Below are 19,194 nucleotides of genomic sequence, written 5' to 3'. Positions count from 1 at the left end.
ACTTGAGTGATTGCCTTTCCAACCTTAAAAATGTTCTTGTAATATACTTTATTTGTATGGAACATGTGCATAGAACAATGGAAGTGCTCGGTAGATGAGCTGTACTAAGTCGGTAGCATAGGCTTTGATCTAGGCTTTGCCACAGGCAAAGAACAGGAACTGGAAAATCAGAAGTGACAGGAAATTGGAGAATTTAAGCACATTTGCTACTGTGCTTCCCAGACTCTCCCATACTCCAAGGAGAGGAGGCGATGGAGGACAGAAGACACCTCCCATCCTGCCCCTTGGCTCTTCTGTGGTGGTATAATAAATAATTGTCAAACTACGCAACTAGCTTGTTCCTCCTCTTAGTCACATCTTGTTTTCCTTGGCCCTCTCAACATTCATGACATGTTTTAATATTACAACTCAACCTATGCTGTTGGTGAAGAACAGGAAGTCCAGAATATACAAAGTAAGGTTTGCTAAAGCCAGAGTGGGACCAGCACATAGCAAATTTCATGTTAAACACAACAGTGACAACAAGTCAAGAAGAAAATTCCACTTGACCCAAATATATGCTAGAGTTCAATTACCAGGGTTTGGTCCACACCGCACCTTCCTTGCGGAAAGCGAAGAGGGTCAGAGCTATTGACACATTACTGAGCCCTGACCAGAGCAGTAATTCATACAGGTGAGTTCTAGATGAGCTAGGTATTATTATTATAACTAGTACTCCTGTTTTTATTAGATATACTGGGAGGAACAGAATTGTGAGTTTATTCCAAAATGGAGGGTAAAATAAGCTATAAATCTTCCAGGCTAGAGTGAATGACAGTCTAGTTATTGTTTTATTCCTTTATTTTAGGAGTACAGGACAATGACTTAAATCCTTAGGTACCAGATTTTGTAGGTATCTAATGGAGAGTCTTCTTGATCTACTGTGACAGGGGCTGTAGCACGAGTCCCCGTTCCCCAGATCAGTCCAGGTATGGTAGACATACAAGATACCCCATTGCACATCACTGAATAATCTGTTCAGAGGGCGTCGCTGTCTAAAGCAAGATTAAGTGGACTGTGGAGAACCAAGTTAAAAATCCTGGCCCCACTGAAATCAAGGGCAAAACTCCCAGTGACTTCAATTGGCCTCGACTGTCACACCAAATGTGCTGCTGGTTACTTCTGGTTTCAGTCTCATACTTATACCAACTCCACCCTCTCTCGTTTGTCTGCCCAAGTACCAGTGATGTTTGGTGGTTAGCTTCCTATCTCAGAGACTGGATGCTGAATCTACTTTAAAAGCCAAAGTAAGTGTTAACTTCTGCCTAGAAATAGCCCGATTCATTTAGGCCCAGTGAGAAAGTTAAATGCGAGTTAGGACAAAGACAAAAAATTAGGTACAGAAGGAAGATTTAGAGAGTGAAACTGAGAGGAAACAAATTGATATCACAAGCCAACGCAACCAGGTCCAGGGTTCAGAGAACTATGAGAAGCAAGTCATGTTTAATGTCGATAATGGGCATCAGTCACTGGTTCACCCCATTGGAATTGCTGCCAGTTTAGCACCATCCCTAGGGATTCCTCTGTGTCCTACCCACATTCACATAAACAAGACAGAAATTGAAAACATGGCGTGAAGTCCCGGCCCCATTGAAGACAATGGGAATTTTGTCATTGACTTCGTAGTGGCCAAGAATTGATTTCATTGGGGCCAGAATTTCACCCCTTGTACTGTATTTGCTCTGACAGGGGTGGTCAGTGCTGTACAGAATGGGAAGGAGACAAAGACCCTGCCCTCAGAGTTTACAATCCAGTGAGCACGTAAAAGGTTCTGTGTGAAGAAAACATACTTCCCGCATCTCCCTTTAATTAAATCCACCTAATGTGCATTACAATCCCAGGCAGTGGAAAGTCAGGAGGCAAGTAGTGGGGAGGAGGGTGGGCAATCCCACAATTTTAATGTCTGCAGCAATTTTTGCTTCTTTCCACAGAATCTATTCTAATTTATTAAAATCTCTGATCTCCAGCGATCACCTTCCCAGTTTAAGCCATTACCGTGCTAACATAGCCTACAATAAAACCATATTGATCTGCACAGCAGCAGGAAAAGCATCAGTTCTACTCCCTACACTCAGCAGGTCCTTTGCCTCAATAAGGTGTCACCTCACAAGCCTAGTTAGGACCCTTGCAACGTTCTACTGCATGGAACTTTAACGGCCTCCAGGCTCTTTTCCATACCCTTGTGTTTTGCTCAGCGGGAGGCATTTTTTTGGTGACTCATTCTCTGTAGTAAATCATTTCCTTTCACAATGGCAATGCTGGCAAAGAGATTACAGGCCTGCGCCTGTTTATGTCATTTGCCCCACCTCGGTTTTCCAATCTCCTGTGTAGCAACTGGAGTGAAGACTGGGCACACAGCCAGCCCCTGCATCTGAACCCAAAGACTCAGTGAAATTGGTACTGCTTCCCATCTTCAGAAATGGACATAGCGGGGCCTCACTCTTTACGGCCTGATGACGCTTCCTCTAATTGCTGCTTGTGCTGATCTGATGTAGGGACTGCATATGCCATTTTGAAGAGAGGGGGTCATGGAAGTAACCCTCATAAGGCCAAATTCATCCCTGGTTTCACTCTGCTGACTCCAATGGGCTTCCACGAAGGATAAATTTGGCCTGCAACATTTAACCTGCCTCCTTAGTTATTCCACTGGCACCAGCAACACGAGCACCTGAAACAGCAGCACCAACTGACTGAGAAGAAGACTCAGAGCAGAGACGTAACAGAGCATTTGGAAAGTAACTCCAGTACTCTTTGCAGAACCCAGCTCTCCACGTTGCCAGGAAAAGAGAGATTCGGGAATTCAGGTCAGAGCTAGTCCCAGGCTGTTTCCTTTGCTGCGGTCTCTACAAAAGACATGACAATGGTTAAGGCAGCCAGTGTGCTGAGACCACTGCCCATCGTGCTGTTCAGTAATGTCTCATTGTTTTCCTTGGCTCCCCACATCTGCCTGGCTGTATGCACTCAGTGCCTCGTATCTTTTAGTTAGTTGGTAAGCTCGTTGGGACAGGGACTATCATTTTGCTCTGTGTTTGTGCATCGCCTAACACAACGATGCCCCCGTCTCTGGCTGGGTCCCTAGGTGCTACCGCATTACAAGTAAATAAATAGTAAGTATAGCTGTGTGCTAAATTCTGTCTGACAGCAAGGGGCAGAACGCACTGAGCATATGATTGTAAACCGACCTTTAAGAAGGTCATGTCACATTCCCAACCAAATCTCACCAGCCGGCTCTGTTGTGATAGCCCATAGGCATTTTTGTGATGCCAGGCTACTGTGAAGTCTAATGCAGCAGTAGTTGACCAAAGGGGCCAGAGGTGGTTTTTAGTTTACAGTGTAGTTTGAAAAAAAGAGATTTAATTATGTTGTTCCCATGAGTGAAATATGAAAAAAAAAATCTTAAAACAGAAACTCCTGTGAAATTAACCTTTTCCCTGGAGCCTCTGTGGGCCATTACCATGGCTCCAGCAGAGTTCCTAGTAATTGTGACAACAGGGACAGACGGCCAAGCCAGTGCATAGGGTGACAAATTTACTTATTTGTTTACTTATTTACTCAGTGACCTCCACCTTTTGCTTTCAGGGGCTCTCAGCATACAATTCACAGCTGTCATTTCTCCACCAAGACATTATGGAGATCCCCTGTTGTGTACCATACACAGTTAACTGTCTAACTAGATCAAAAAGCTACACAACTCAGTGAGCCTGCTCACAAAGATCTCAGGGAATCAACTGTGCTGTGTACACAACACATGCCTCTGTGTAGAGCAACCAGCCTGTTCCTGGGAAACGTTTACTCTCCTGAGACTTCAGCATCAAGTGGTCAATTACCTATTATCGATGCCATCCCCATAAACCTCTCAGAAAGATGAGGCTCAGATCAACCAATAATTGGAAACAAAAATGCTGTGAAATAAAGACAATGTCCTTCCATAGGTCTTGAAATTAAAGCATGCTAAAAGTAATGCTGTAAGAATGCTTCCATAGGCGTCCATGTCTCCCCCAATAGCTTCCTTATAAAATATGTGCAATGTATAGTAAATATATATTGTTTCTGTTGGTCTTGCCAACTCATGCTGGGCTCTGAAAGTCAAGCTGTGTTCTTCTCATCGCTCACATTTTATCTATTACCATTACTAAAAGAATCTGCCGGCCAAGCAATACCCTCAGTTACACTTATGCAAACCTATTGCCTGCATTTGGTTTGCACAGGTTGGCCCTGTAACTGGTACTTAGTAAATAATTCTGTTGATGACACACAAAGATGAGAAAAGTCCAGATCACTCTGCATTAGGTGGGCTGATAGCAGATATGTTGAGTCAGATGGTGGTGTTTTTATGTGGCCACTTCTCATAGTAAAACCACAGTAAAGTGCCATTAATACTTTGCCATCACCTCCTCTCTCCCACACAGGGTTGCCAAGAATTTGCCAGAAATACCTGTGATTCATTTTAGGACCTGATTTTCATTTACAGACACTGCCTTGGTTTAAGTTTCATTCATCTCTTGCTCACTCCTGTAAGTCTCCCTCAGTCTCTTACTGAGGGAGCAGCAACCCCTCCTGTTTGTTTCTCTCCTGAATGCCCCTCTTTTCCATGATCCCCCATAGCTCCCCTTCCATTCCTGTGATTTTCATCTGTGTCCTCCACTGGTGTCTCTGCTCTGTCACCTCTCAATCTGTTCTGCTTTTTGGATACTTCAAAGAGAAACCTACCAGTGACATTCATAAAGCAGAACAGGGGCAGGAGAGAGAGCAGAAGAAAATCTCTGCAGAGCTGCAAGAGTAATTCTGTATATGAGGTAGAGGACAAATGTACTGCGTTAGGTACCCTACTGATAATATTTTAAGAGCATCGATATTTGCATTGCAGACCTGCCCTGGGACATGCAATAGGAATTTCAAGCCTTGCTCTAATTTTATTTGGTTCTCTTTAAAATGGCTGGCGTGCACCCAAGGATTGCAGTATGTGTAGTTCAAACAGTCTGCCCGATTACTTTACAGTCCACCACCAGGGCCATTAAATAATCTTCCAAGTAAACAGCAGATGCAACATTTTTTAAAAGCCATCACCCAACACCACCCATAGGAGTAGGCAGACTGTCAGGGACTGCCTATCAGATGTTGCAACAATGAACTAAGCCCAGAGGGATCTATCCAGGACAGGATGGTGCAGATTGCAATTAATGGCTTCAGCAACACTCATGTGTTAGCCTAGAGCTCTGACTGATACTGACATGCTACAACCTGGAGAAAAACAGGTTTAGCAACAAGACTCCCTTGCTGTCCTAGATGGGAGCATACGCCCTGAGCTTTTAGAGGCAGTCACTGGTCTAGTTACAAAGGGGCACCATACAAACATGGATTTATCTGTAGTTGTCTGAGGGCTGCAAAGTGACAGAAACCCTCAAAAATGAGTTTCAGAGGGGTAGCTGTGTTAGTCTGTATCAGCAAAAATGAGGAGTCCTTGTGGCACATTAGAGACTAACAAATTTATTAGGGCATAAGCTTTTGTGGCCCCACTTCATCCGATGCATGGAGTGGAAAATACAATAGCAGGTAGAAATACACAGCACATGAAAAGATGCTAGTTGCCTTGACAAGTGCTAGGTCAGTCTAACGAGACAATTCAATTAACAGCAGGATACCAAGGGAGAAAAAAAAATCACTTCTGTAGTGGTAATGAGAGTGGCCCATTTCAAACAGTTGACAAGAAGGTGTGAGTAACAGTAGGGGGAAATTAGTATGGGGGAAATTAGGTTTTGTAACGACCCAATCACTCCCAGTCTTTATTCAGGCCTAATTTGATGGTGTCCGGTTTGCAAATTAATTTCAGTTCTGCAGTTTCACGTTGGAGTCTGTTTTTGAAGTTTTTTGTTGAAGAATTGCCACTTTTCGGTCTGTTATCGTGTACACATCTACCAATGTGATGTATGCCATTATGTGCCAGCGATGCCCCTCTGCCATGTACATTGGCCAAACCAGACAGTCTCTATATAAAAGAATAAATGCACACATCTGACATCAGGAATTATAACATTCAAAAACCAGTAGGAGAACACCTCAATCTCTCTGGACAGTTCAAATATTTATGCCGCCTATAATTTTTTACACACACAGAAGATATAAAAGCTTCCTTAGAAATAGCTCTCTTCTGCTCTTAATGTATTATTTAGCTTCTCAAAAACAAATCAGAAGACAAATCCAAAAACAGAAAAAAAAGTCAAGAGTGGAGCAGGAGGGAGAAAAAGCTCCCAATAGCAATTTAAAAACTTCCCAGTGTTTATGTTCAAAATGCTGCATTGTGGAAATTGGCTTTGGATTAGTTTTAACAGTGCCTAGCACAATGAGACCTGGGTTCTGGGATGAAGCCTCAAGATACTACTGTAAATACAATTAAAATAGTTTGATAATATTAACAATAAACCACAAGCTACAAATTCTAGCCAAAATGTTCAGGCTTTGGATGCCAAAAGTGAGGTGCCCTGAATCCAGATTTAGGAATCTACATTTGTGACTTGATCTTTAAGAGGTGCTGAACACCCACAAGCCCTATAGAAGTCAGTCAGATTTGTAGTCAGTGAGCACCTTTGAAAAACCAAGCCATTTACCAGGCCTGTAAGCACCTAACTTTAGCACCCATGTTGTAAATTGTTTCTTCACTACTTTTATTCTCTAACCTCTGGTAGATTTTAAATCAAAATGAATTGCACCATAGCTCATACTGAAGCATCAATGGTAGGATTAAGGCTCCAGGCTGGAATTAGTAATTCAGGTTTCCCACAGAAAACCTCCCACACACTTTTCCTAAGAGTGGTGTATTTAAGACTAATCAACTGAGCCTTCTGCCAGGGTCCCAGTGCTGGGGTGGAAAATCGGCAGTAACAGTGAAAAGGTTAACTATTTTAGAACACCTGGACGAAAAAAAAAAGTAAACAGCAGGAGGGAGAAGAGGGGAAAGAGACACCATTTATTTTTTAATTGAGGTCTCAGACTGATCAGTGAACTATACCACTGTTCAGTCTGGTTACAAAAATTCATCTGCAAGGTTGACACCCTTATTCATCTCTTTCTCCATCAGTTATACAAGCGAAGGGCAAAGCAGCTAATCATTGTTGTCCATTTGTTTTCAGCCCAGCCAGTCCTACAAGCCGGGTGCTGCAATCTGTCCCATGATCAAGTTGTCCTCCTTAAAGCCTAATCACAAGTCTGCCCTGGGTTACCTAAGCAGTCCATGTTTTCAAAATGCACTCAGTCACCTACTCACTGTGTATTCTTAGTGGGGCTCATTTTGCCTAGAACAGCCAAGGTTTCTAGCTGGGATGGAGACAGAAATCCAGGTCTAGTCCTATGGTCATAGGCTCAGACTTTAAGGCCAGAATGGACCACCATGATCATCTAGTCTGACTTCCTGCACATCACAGGCCACAGAACCTCACCCACTCACTCTGGTCATAGACCCCTAGCCTCTGGCTCTCATCTTGTATTTTGTTTGGAAGTACCTGTGCCATTTGACAGTTCCACAACAGATAATACAACAAGCTCTGTATTAGTACCAATGGTCTGTTACTTTTACAAATGGAGGGCCAGACCCTTAGCCGTGTCAGAGCCACAGTTGGGGGAAGAGGGTTGAGCAAAGGCCAGTTTAAGCCACCTTTGTGCTCTCTTGGTCACCAGGGCCAGTTTGGCCTCCGAGTTACTTAGAGCAACTCTACAGGCCCTTAAGCCAGCTGAGTATCACCAGAGCACTGCACTCTCCAGGCACATCCCCTTTGCTTTCAGTTGGGGTCAGGAGGAAGCTGAGGGGTGGCTTTATAGCAGCTGGGATTCCCGCACACCAGGGGAATCCTCAACCTGCCCTCCTAGGTCACTTTTCAAGCCATCTTTGCATTAGCAAAGTAGCAGCCAGAATCTGGCCTTAGATCATGCTTTTGTTACACTTCTATGGAGCATCCATGTCTGCCTTTGTGGGAGTGAGTCATTTTTAAGATCTGTAGGGTGGTATTCTGATTCCACTGAGGTCAGTGATTAAACTCCAATGGACTTTAAAGGGGCTATTATTTCACCCATACTATGTATGTTCTATGGCTTCTAATGGTTTAGGGCTTCATGCTTCAAACGCTGCTCTGATTGTTATGCTTCCTACCTGTCAGAGGTCCTAGACCTGGAAATGCCTTACTCATGGGGGCAACCCTGAGTAAACTTAGTAGGAAGTGTCTGCAGGAAGGGGCGGTTACTTCCATTCCATTTGTTAAAGACACAGGTTAATGTTAGAGCTAGTCAAAATACAGAACAACCTTTCCGCAAAAGTTTTAGAAACAACAAGCTCCAATTTCACAGGCTATGGAATGGACCCATTTTCCATGAAATTTTCCGAGATTGATTTGTTTAAAATTTCTCTTTTACTTGGAAACTCAATTTGTGAGAAAATGCAGCTGTTGGTAAACAAAAAATTGAGCATGAATGCAGTAAAAATGATAGAAGAATTCCCAAAACACATTTCACTAGTCTTGGCAATTTTCCCCACAAAGAGTTGTATTGGAAAAGGCAGGTTTCTACGAAAATCCTGTGCAAAAAAAAAACTTTGACCAGCTCTCATTAATATTCTGCAAGAGGCTGAAAGATGGCTCATGATGGATACGGACATGATCCTTGTCAATCTAGTGCCCAGGGGAAGGCTCTGAGCTACATAGCAGAGACACTGGGGAAACTTCGCTGTGGAGCAGGATCCAAAATATGGAGGCTGGGGAGTAACCGAAACCTCAGGGTGGGGGAGACAATGAGAACAGAGAGAGAAATAGTCCAATGGCCAAATGCAAGTTTTCAACAATATCTTGTTTTAGCGTTCACAGAATTTTCTTTGTAGATTCTTAATGTCAAGACCATAAATTCAGAGAAACTGCCCGACGACACCTTGTTACTGCTGAACATTTTGAAATGTGCCAATTACCAACCCCATTCAGATTTTTAAGTGAAGTGACAGTGACAGTGAAAGCAATTTCATTGCATTTCAATTATATTTTAATGAAAGCTTTATGCTAATATTTTGTTAGGGAACATAACTAGCTAGGAAGAATATATGTTAGGTTTGTATTAGCAGTATACCCCGCTAGTACCCCCTCTCATCTTCCCCTCCCACCTCTCCCAAACCAAGACACACGGTATATTTTTCTTACTCTCAGAGCATGCTTATGACAAATTCTTACATATTCACTCATGAGAATTAATTTTCAAATATTGGACAATTATAGACAGTAACAGATTATAAACCACATACATGAACAACAGTGTTTTTACCTTTTATTTTCTTTTTATGCTTCTCATTGCTTACTTTCCATGCCAGCTATCACTACCTGCTTGCAGTTTGCAGCTTGTTTACGCCTCACTTGGTATGTGTGTTTGGTTTATCTTTGACAAGAATTTGATTAGCATAATACGGGCATGTTGAATCTGTTTGTGATATATTTTTACAAAAATATGATCTAGTGTGTACTGAGATGCGCTTTCAAATCTTGTGATTTTTTTTCCGAAACATAGAAGAGTGGTTTTCCAAAAGGATTTTCAACTGCCAGCCTGATCCACAAAACATGACTGACACCGGTACGGTGAGAAGAAAGACAATCATCAAATGTAAGGACTTTGGTGATGGTATATGTGAGCAACTCCAAGCATGACTTGATGCAGAAAGAGAGCACTCTCACAATATGAGGTCACAGAAAACAGGTCTACTGACATCTCCCTTAAAAGTAGAGAGACACCTCAAAAGACAGGGACAAGAAGAGTCCCATTCCACCAAACAAGCAATGGCATTCTGTCATTTCTGACTTCATCTTCCTACAGCACTGCCTCTTGACATCAAGAATATTTTGGTTGACATCAAGAATACTGGTAGTCTGATAAGTTGACATCAAAAATATTTTGCCACACGTTGGCTCTTGTACCAGCCACAGTGTTCACTGACTCTGGTGACATGCGGATTGCCAAGGCAACAGCTACAAACAGAGGTATCAACTCGAAATACTTCACAGAAAGTCATCTGCACAGTCATTGATGGTTCCACAGTTCTTTGGGTAGTACGCTAGCCAACAAATGATATCAAGGACTTTGTGACCAATTTCAGAGTCTACACGGAACACAAGTTAGCAGCACGTGATGTATTCCTTGTCAGACAGGTACAAAGACTTTAGCACAAAGAGTGCCACAATATCTAGCAGAGCTACAATGGCAAGCAGAGTGCATCAGTTGAAGATATGTACACAGCTGCCTCTGTATAAAATTGTCTTGACAGTTACTGAAAAGAAAGTCGATTGATGTCATTTGTCCAGCACTCATTCAAGGCAAGAAGTTTCCCTATCAACAGACACTAATGCACTGACCACACACAGACAACACCCCAGCTGAAATAAACCTGAGAGATGTGGTGATCAAAAGATATGGCCACCTCGCATGAGCAAGCCAACATCCTTGTACAGTAAATGGTGATGGTTGCAAAATAGAAACCGGTCAGAGTATCAGTATTATCAGACAACACTGACATTCGTCTTACTCTTGCACCATTACCTTGAACACGGCTTAACATCTTTAGCGATTATAGAACCCTCAGTGAGAGAGAGAGAATTGTAATAGACATCATGCTGCTGCAGAGCAGCACAGGAACCATGTACCAGGACCGTTAGCTGCCCCTGGACTCTCAGGCTGGGATACAGTAGCCTATTTTGGCCTCCGCAAAGACACAGTGTTGAAGATTCTGTTAGCTGGAAACTGCCTCTCTCTGCCAGGTGACATCAACGCAGCAATGCCTGATGTCACTGAAAAGGCAACCAAATTCATGGCTGCATTGACGAACAACTAAAAATTGTTCCACCAAGTCAGAAGCACAGCAGAAATCATAGCAAGCAAAAAATGGCAAAGGGGCCACATCAACACCAAAAGTCAGTTCTTACCACCACCAGCTGAAGCACTTCTAGCAGATGTAAAATGAGCACATCTTCAGATGCGTGTGGAAAAAGTGCTTTGGATCCAGACACACCCCCAGTCGATCAACTGCAGTATGAATGGATATACAATGACAGTTCCAAGTCTCCCTTTCCAAAAAATTTACCAGACAATGTCACACTTGCTCCTCCAGATATTTGGAAGTTAATCAAGTGCTCTTGCAATGCACCTTGTAAATCTGTGAGCTGTGAATGTAAGAGTGCCAAACTGCCATGTACCATATTGTGTGCATGCTAAGGTGTGTTGTGTTGCAATGACGTGACAAAAATCAGCTGTAGCCTTTGCAGATGAAAACAGCAATGACAAGCAGTAACCTGTACTACTCATATAGTAAGACACTCAACTGAGTTTGAATGGAAAAAAAACACTAGTAATCATTTATAATTATTCCAGAATGAAGCATTTTGTTCAAAATTATATCTTTGTTGAATACATATACTTATGATTTGTTGAATTATTTCACATTAAAAATAGTGGTCACTATGAAATGAAAATTGAGGTCCATGCTGTACCCCAACCCCCCCCTCCTCATATACCCCTATTCAAATATGTATCATTTTGATTGATTTTGCAAACCTTTAATATATGCATTTCATGTATTAGAACTCTTCTGCCTTGATTTTGGTTGCCCCGAATCATGCAAACTCTTACTGATTATGGGTGGGAGTGGTGAAGGTGCAATGAAATTTCAACATGCTCAACAGTGGTAACATGTGATCAGGCTGATTTTTTAAAGTATATGGCCTTGCAATACAGAATCCACACAAAAAATACAACCTCATATGGACTCTAAGGAAGGTTGATCTGAGTAGCTGCTGAACTAAAAGCCCCTTGTCCCTTACAGTAGGCAGGGTGAAGTCTTACTTCGATCAGATATCTAGTAGCCAGAGATGGATATGAAAGATTGAATCTGATCTGGGGATAAGGACAGCACCATTGCTGGAATGCCAGTATCCTCACCTTCCAGCAGATGGAGAAGATAGCGGAGATGGGATTCTCACCACAGCATTACTAATGGGGCCTTTTCCTCATCTTTTACCTTGGCCTCAGCAGGGTTCCCCCTCAGTTTTGTAGGTGTCATACCTTTTTTGAAGCCTTGGCTTTGAATTTCATGCTGTACACCCACTCTCTCAATAAAGCAATTGTCCGTGTTGCTACATTACAGGGAAGGACGTATTGCCTCTTACACGTAGGGAAGCTATACAAGTCTCATTCTAAAATGGATGCTTTTGTTCTAGTTTCAAAGCCTTGTCCTGGCAACAAGCTATCACATACTAGCCTATGGCGAGGCCATAGAAATTCAGGGCCATTTCCTTGATGAGAAACCTGCCCCTCAACCCACTTCCAGCTGCTGGAAGGATGAGGGTGCTGGGATTCCTGCCAGGCAGCGTGGATAAAAATCTATGATTTAAAAACACAAAATTGGATTTTTTATTTAAATGGGTTTTATTTAAATTAAACAAACTTTTAAAAAATAAAAATATTTAAAATTAAATTCAAAATGACAACCTGTGTTAAAGCCTAAACTTACTACAATCCATTAAAATCACTTAAATGCAAAAACTAATACTGAGAAGAACGTTTGGCATCAAGTTTTAAAGCTAGTCAGACCACTGAACTGGCGGAAGTCACTGGCTAAGCTTCTGGAATCAGAGTTTGTTGAAGTGCTAACCAAGCTTTGGACAGCAGTAGCCTCTTCTGTAGGTGCAGAGAGAATATTTCCTTCGTTTGAGTTTATTTAAGTAGTTCAGTGACTACTTGGTTCAATGATAAGACCCCAACTGGGAGCTGAAAAAGCTGCAAAGCTTGTTTTCCTCTTCCAGTCTAGGAATAAAAACTAGGTAAGGAGGATGAGATCTGCTCGTTCTAAAATCTTGAAGGACAGTGACCAGAAATAATCAGTTCAATTCACTAACTACAGATAATATTCTTTTTGTCTTTAAATTTTAAATGCTGAACCGGTTTTGGGGAACTATTTGATAAACTTTTTTCTTATGTATCCAGCACATTTAAGATAGTTTTAATAAAAAATTAAAACACTGGTTTTGTGCATTTTAACAATTTAAATTTCTACCCAAATAGAGCTTGACAGAAATTGCAAGTAAAAATTAATCTAGTAAATAAGAAATCTCATTCACCATTTTCTCACATAAGAGAAAACAAAAAATTAGGTTAAACTATATAATTGCTTAAGTAAATGCATATAGCTATGGTGTATCCTCATGGTTAAAAAGCAGCACCACATTTAGTGTAAAGATTATATTTAGTTGCAAATCAACAATAAGAATCAACAACCTTTCTTTAGGAAAATAAGGAGAATGTATGAATTCAAAACACCATTACAACTGCTGATTTTAATAAATGTTTCCTGCTTGCTGATTTAAATTGCTTTGATTCAAATTAATCCACCCTCCTGCCTGGGTAATGATCCTGACACCTGCTAAAGAGCTAACATCTAGCACATCAGCGTCTTGTTGGGGAGTGACACATTTGATTTCCCTTCTCTTCCAAGCTGCCAGGAAGGAAGGACTGATCTCTCGCACACCCTTTACTCTTACTTCCTTACCTAGAGCCCCCTGGCAGTTCACAGGTCTCTGCTACTCTACCCCTTCTGCTATCAGAGGGGAATCTCCAGTGCTCTATCCCTCGCCTCTATTTGTTGGGACTCCCTTGCCTATGACTAGGTCTAGCACCGGAAGAGAGTATAGCCTCAGTTACGCAGCTAAGCGTGCTGAGTCCACTGCTTAGAACGCTACTCATAACCCTCTCCCTGTTCCTGTGTGCTCCCTGTTTTATCATATCCACCTGTTGTCTCTCCGTGTAACTTTATTACACACAAACAAGAGATACGGCTCTTGGGGTCAGGAACCATTTTTTCCATTATTTAGGTGCATAGCACCTAGCACAAGGAGGCCCTGCTGCCTAGCGGCCCCAGTACAAATAATGCTGAAGTTCCCATTGGGAAGGTTCTCTTTGCAGCCATAAAGCCTAGAAGCCTTTTTTTTTTTTAAATGAAATTTCAATTCCTCAGTTCAGGGCCTGCACTCACCAGGGAAAGTTCCCACTCGTGAATGGATTTTCCAAGCCTTGTCTATAGATTTGTTATAAAGCCAATGGTCTGTAGTCAAAATGAGGGAGTAGCAAGTACTAACTAGGCCATTGGTCCAAACTCCTCTGAAGAAAATTTGAAGTCATTCCTTCCCCTTGCCCCCACTCAGAATCGTTTGGGTTGGAAGAAACTTCAAGCATATCATTGTATTCCTCCCCATGTACTGTGGGGAGATCTAATACACTGTTCCTATCCTAACCAGGCCTAATACATGGTGCCTAGCATAAGCCTAACTTTCCTCTAATAGTGGAGATTCTAGTCTCCACTGGCAGTTTGTTCCTTTGTTTAACTGTTCTCACAACATATCCCCCTGGTATTTAACACTACATGCCAAGGAGGATTTAGGAAGACAGCCGACCTCCTTAGTCATTCCCAGATTTCTGGGCACTGACTTTCAGATTTGCCAGCTATTCATAGCTGCCATTCACGTCCAGTGGAGTCGTAGGTACTCAGTAATTCTGAAAGTCAGGCCCATGGCACCTCCTTGCCTGTTGGAGATAGGCAATCACTGTAGCCTTAACCACTGTCTCTTCAATGGAGACAAACACCATGAACAACCTGGTAATTTATTTTATCCAGTGGAAACTGTAGTTAATAGCAACTGGGTGTGTGCTATTACAGATTTAATCATGTGATTGGTGAGCAAACCAAGCCTCCCTACCCTACTTCAAATAAATTGAGCATACCCCTACTCTGATATTACTGTGCATTTGAGTGGGATGCCTTAAGCAACACCCTGCTTCCTCAGTATTAGCCAACATGGACAAATTGGTCTTACACCAACAACAGAGCACAGCCCAGTTTGTCAGGCTACATGATCCATCAGCAACGTTATTGGGGAGAACATGCTCTGCCACCAGGAATTTGTATTGTCCCCCTCCCCCCCCCCGAAACACATCGTCCTCCCGCCAGTCTGTGGGTTCATCAGTACTTTTTTCCTCCCCTCCCACCACACCTATGACACTTAGGCCTGGTCTGCACTTGAAAGACTTACCCTGTAACAAATAAAAAAAAATCACACCAATAAAATTTTTTTAAAACCAAAAATAGTTATATTGGTACAAGTCCTAGTGTGGACGCAGTTAGATCAGTATGAAGACGACATACTAGTGTAGCTTATTCTCACATGGGACCAGCTATACCAGTATTAGAACCTTTATGCTGGCCAGGGGCACCGGAATGGGATCAGGAGGGTGGGGAGGGGCGAAGGGCGGCATGGCCCTAACTTTTTACAGGCCATAAAGATGAGTGACAGGAGGGAGGGGGCGGAGAGGAGCAAGTGGAGGGTGGGGTCTTGGGCCGGGAGGGAAGGAGGGGGGAAAGAGGCGGCACGACAAGGGCAGGGCCACAATTCAGGCGCCATTGACACCCCCACTTTTAGGGAGCTTCCGGCCACTCCTGCTGCAGGCATAAATTGCATCCACATTAATAGTTAAAGCAATGTAGCTTTCTAGAGTCACTTAGACAAGCCCTTAGCATTTGGTAGCCAAAGTAGTTTTACAATCCTGCATCAGTCCTAGCAGTGAGTCTGCATTTTGTTGTCAGTAAATCAATGGAGCTGTGTCAATTTACATCAGCCAAGGATCTGGCCCTTCCAAAAAAAGGTATTTGCTATGAAAGATTTGAGAAGGTGACTAATACAATCCACAACCACCCTCAAACTAAGGGATCCGAAATAAAGCATTTCAGAGGGATGACAAAAGCCAAAGCTTTTTTCTTCAGTCAAAGCAGTGAGGGCAAAATTCAGCTCCCTGAATAAGACAGGCGCTCAGAGCCGCATTCAGACATGACTAAGGCTGTGTCCGCACCAGGACTGCTTTACCAGGGTAGGAATGCCAGTAGTCCATACCAGCAAAGTGTTCCTAGTGTGGGCATGGCAAGGCCAGCAAAGCTATGCTTTGTACTGGTCTAGCAAAACCTCAGCTCACGAGCAGAGTAAGCTACATTGGGAAAGGTGCAGTTTTGCTAGTATACCTGCATCTACACTAGGGACGTCTGCCCGCACAGCTATGACAGTTGGGGATCACACCTCTTCGTACCCCTGACCCACATACCTATGCTGGCAGAAGTCTGTAGTGCAGACCTGACCTGAGTCTACGCTTCCGCCATGCACCATGGGTGCCTGGAACAACACTGCAGTTACATCAACCCATACAATTGTGCTTTGAGAGCAGTTTTGATTAGTGAGGTCTCAACACTGCTCTTAACGCTGCTCTTTTGATCTTGTGTTTGGTGTTGTATTTGACTAAATAATACTAGGTTCCTGAGGCAAGGACGCGTCTGTTCAGCTTGCAAAATCGTGGGCATGTATGATGCCATCTCGTGTAAGTGGTGGTGTGGTTTATGCAGTTCAGAATCTTCAGCTAATCTCAAAACGAACCTTCAGCCTTATAGAACCTTCAGCCTCAATCTATTTAGCTTTTCCAAGAGATGTTCCAGGGGTGGCTTACAATCTAAACCGGGGGTCTCAAACTCAGTTTATGTTAGGGCCAGTACCAGTCCTCAAATCCTCCCCGTGGGCCAATAATGTCACTGAAGATGGTGTTCAGAAAAGAAAATGTTTATAAAGTCTAAGAAATAAAACGGTCATACAACTTTACACACATTTTTCACCTGCCAGAGAGTTTTCAGTGTTTGCCTGGCACCTGGCAATGCTTCGGTTCTGTCAGTTTGTTGATGTTTTGCCTCAGTGACTGAGCAGTTGAAACCTTCAGGATTGCAGCAAGGTGGGCATCGGATAGGTGTGTTCGGTATTTTGACTTGTTTATATTCATTGTGGAAAAAAGTGATGCTGTCTCCGTGGCTGACTCTGCCCAGCAACTAGTGATGATATCTTTGTCCCTCTCCCCCAGCCAATGCGGGGGAAGAGTCCTATGGGCTGTGTCACACAGGTCAGACTAGATGATCACAGTGGTTCCCTCTGGCCTTAGAATCTATGCATATGGATAATCAGATCACACCCCACAGATAGCTCTGTATAAACTCCCTCCACAGACACCCATCCCAAATCAATCCATGCACCTTGAGCCATGCTTCCCATTATCCCAACTACATGTTGTAAAAATGACCCCTAAATAGCCCCATATTGGGGTGATGTTGGGGGCAAAGATGGGAGGTTTAGGTTCTCTCACTTAACAAGAATAAGCCTGACTCCCTGCTACAAGAGCTAGGTGGGAGGGCGCAGCTGATCAGGCTATCAGACCTCAAACTACAGAGAACTCAAGGTTTTATCTATCTTACCTTAAATGGCAGATAAGTGCAAATCCCTACAGTACTGAATAAACCTGTGAGCTCAGATTTCTTTGGGTTACGGACCTGATGCTTAGGATTTAACAGAGACACCAGGTCCCAAACATAAGGTATACCCAATACCTTGTTTGACCTACCACTAGCTCATAGTCTGGCATTTACCCAGTATACGGAGGTGGGATCTCAAGAGCACAGATAAATCCACAAGGAGTTCCAGGGGAATCAAACACCTCCCCCTTTCCTTAATTCCATGTCTGGCATTTGCACTGCACCAAGTGCCTAGCTCCCCAGTCTTCTTTATGTCGGCACTCAGAAAGAGCTGCACATGCAGATAACTTAGTCTACCTATGAGTTTGGACAAGACTTAGTTGGCACCTTTACACACACACAATTCTTGAGTAAGATAGGGTGTAAGTTTAAAGTGCAATAGCTATTGTGCAATATCTTCCTGTGTGAACTTATGGAACTCGTCTACACATGGACAACCAAAAAAAATCAAAAACTAACTAAAATGAGTGATTTTAAAGTGGATTAGTTAAACTGAATTAAACACCTGTGTAGATCCTCTCATTCAGAATTAGAATGGCCTTAATTTGGTTTAGCTTAACTCACTTCCCGATTCGGCATATCCTGCATAGTTGTGCGTTACACATCCTGCCGCCTTGCATCACCTCACTGGCCAGACTAGCACAGGAGGTTGAAAAGCACTCTAGCTCTGGCTGTTGGCTTTGCAGGTGCTGACACGCTAGCTGCTGACAAACTTTCCTGAATTTCCCAGCGAGCTGCTTCTCACTCTGCTTTGGATATTTTTAGTCCCGGTTCCTCAAACCAGGGGGAGGTGCTCTTGGCACTTGTCCTGCTCTAAAGGTCAGTGTTTTGGCAGATCACCACGCCCAAACAGCACACCCCAGATACCAGGCAAACTGATAGGCAGAAACAAGGTAGTTGGAGGTGGGCTGGGAAAGGATTTTCATCTCCATTTTAAACAAGTATTTCTACCTACACAGAGTAAAACCGATTGCCAGCTTTGGGACTGCATGCGATTTTCCCTTGGGGAATTTGGTGTTTCTTTGCCTCTCCCTAATGCTGCAACAGGGATCACACTTATCTGATCTGAACATCTCACAATCAGTTTTCTAGTATTACAAGGGGTATGCTGGACTTGGGGTTCTCATAGTCCAAATCTATTTACTGGTAAGTCACAGCTTTAATTTTCAGTGCATGACTTGACTAGCAAATATCCAAAGCTGCAGTTGTGAGATTTCTTTATAGCTAGTGAAGTTCTGGAGATGCTACATGAGATAGTAACCCTAACAAGAACTCACCCAAAGACCCGCTGAAGTTTGGCGCCATGACCAGCATTAGCTTATATGCAAGTATTCAGAACCTGATCAGAAAAGCTTCAGAGCTGATCATTCAGCATCTTTTGTTTGTTTTTTTAAATAAAAACTAGGGAGCAGACCGTTCATGGATCAAGGCACAGGCAGCTCTGAATGGTGTTCTACCCACTCACAGAATCTATCAGAAGTGACATCTAAACACTATGTACACACCACCTCTGCAGGAATGAGGTACAAATCGAGCATCTCTCTAGATTGCAGGGAAAGTCTGCTATGAACTCAGATGCAATTGTCCCCGCTCTGCTGCATGGGAACAAATCAAGTACATCCTTCCCCTAGAATGCAGGGCAAATGTGCTGTGCTCACTTCCTAGCTGGGCAAGGGTTAACCCACAAATAAAAGCTATAGAATACTGCATATCCTCAATATCTCAGCACATTATTGGCGGGGGGGGGGGGGGGGGGGAGA

At 43.0% G+C, this 19,194-nt stretch overlaps 1 protein-coding gene across 1 annotated transcript in view; it reads right to left on the bottom strand.

The window, feature by feature from the left end:
* LOC125640046 (prosaposin) overlaps positions 1-19,194 on the bottom strand; it is a 44,985-nt gene that overhangs the window by 25,402 nt on the left and 389 nt on the right. The gene's annotated exons all lie outside the window — the stretch shown is intronic.

Source organism: Caretta caretta, chromosome 7 (genome assembly GCF_965140235.1).
Source record: "Caretta caretta isolate rCarCar2 chromosome 7, rCarCar1.hap1, whole genome shotgun sequence".
NCBI classification, from domain to species: domain Eukaryota; kingdom Metazoa; phylum Chordata; order Testudines; family Cheloniidae; genus Caretta; species Caretta caretta.
The sequence above is the reverse complement of the archived record's forward strand: the minus strand, read 5'-3'. Positions and strand labels throughout refer to the sequence as shown.